This window comes from Galeopterus variegatus, unplaced genomic scaffold, assembly GCF_000696425.1.
Source record: "Galeopterus variegatus unplaced genomic scaffold, G_variegatus-3.0.2 Scaffold16021, whole genome shotgun sequence".
In the NCBI taxonomy this organism is placed as follows: Eukaryota; Metazoa; Chordata; class Mammalia; order Dermoptera; family Cynocephalidae; genus Galeopterus; species Galeopterus variegatus.
In genome coordinates this window covers 22,385-22,751 of record NW_007742132.1, presented here as the reverse complement: position 1 = coordinate 22,751, position 367 = coordinate 22,385, and positions in this window count along the sequence as shown.

Genomic DNA, 367 nt, shown 5'->3' with positions numbered 1-367 from the left:
AGAAATTACTTTGTTTTATAGTTTCAGTGGGACTCCTCACACCGTCCTTTGCTCTTTGGAATATGTTTGTGGTTTCTCATGTTCAAAGAGTCCTCCCGTTTTGGTTGACGTCAACACCCTCATTTTGTATAGTACTAATTCCATGTGACAATTTATCGAGACCTGCAAGGCTAAGGGTAATTGTGCTGCTATTTTTACCTGTTATTTTCCCTCCGGAATACATAGACTGAATTCTACTGACCTTAGGACATCAGGGTATCCACTGAACTTAAAGAGTACAATTTGGAGACTCCATATCATTTGCTACAACGTCATATCAAATTACCAATTATAGTTCTTTTGAGTTAAACCAACTTAAATCTGTAAA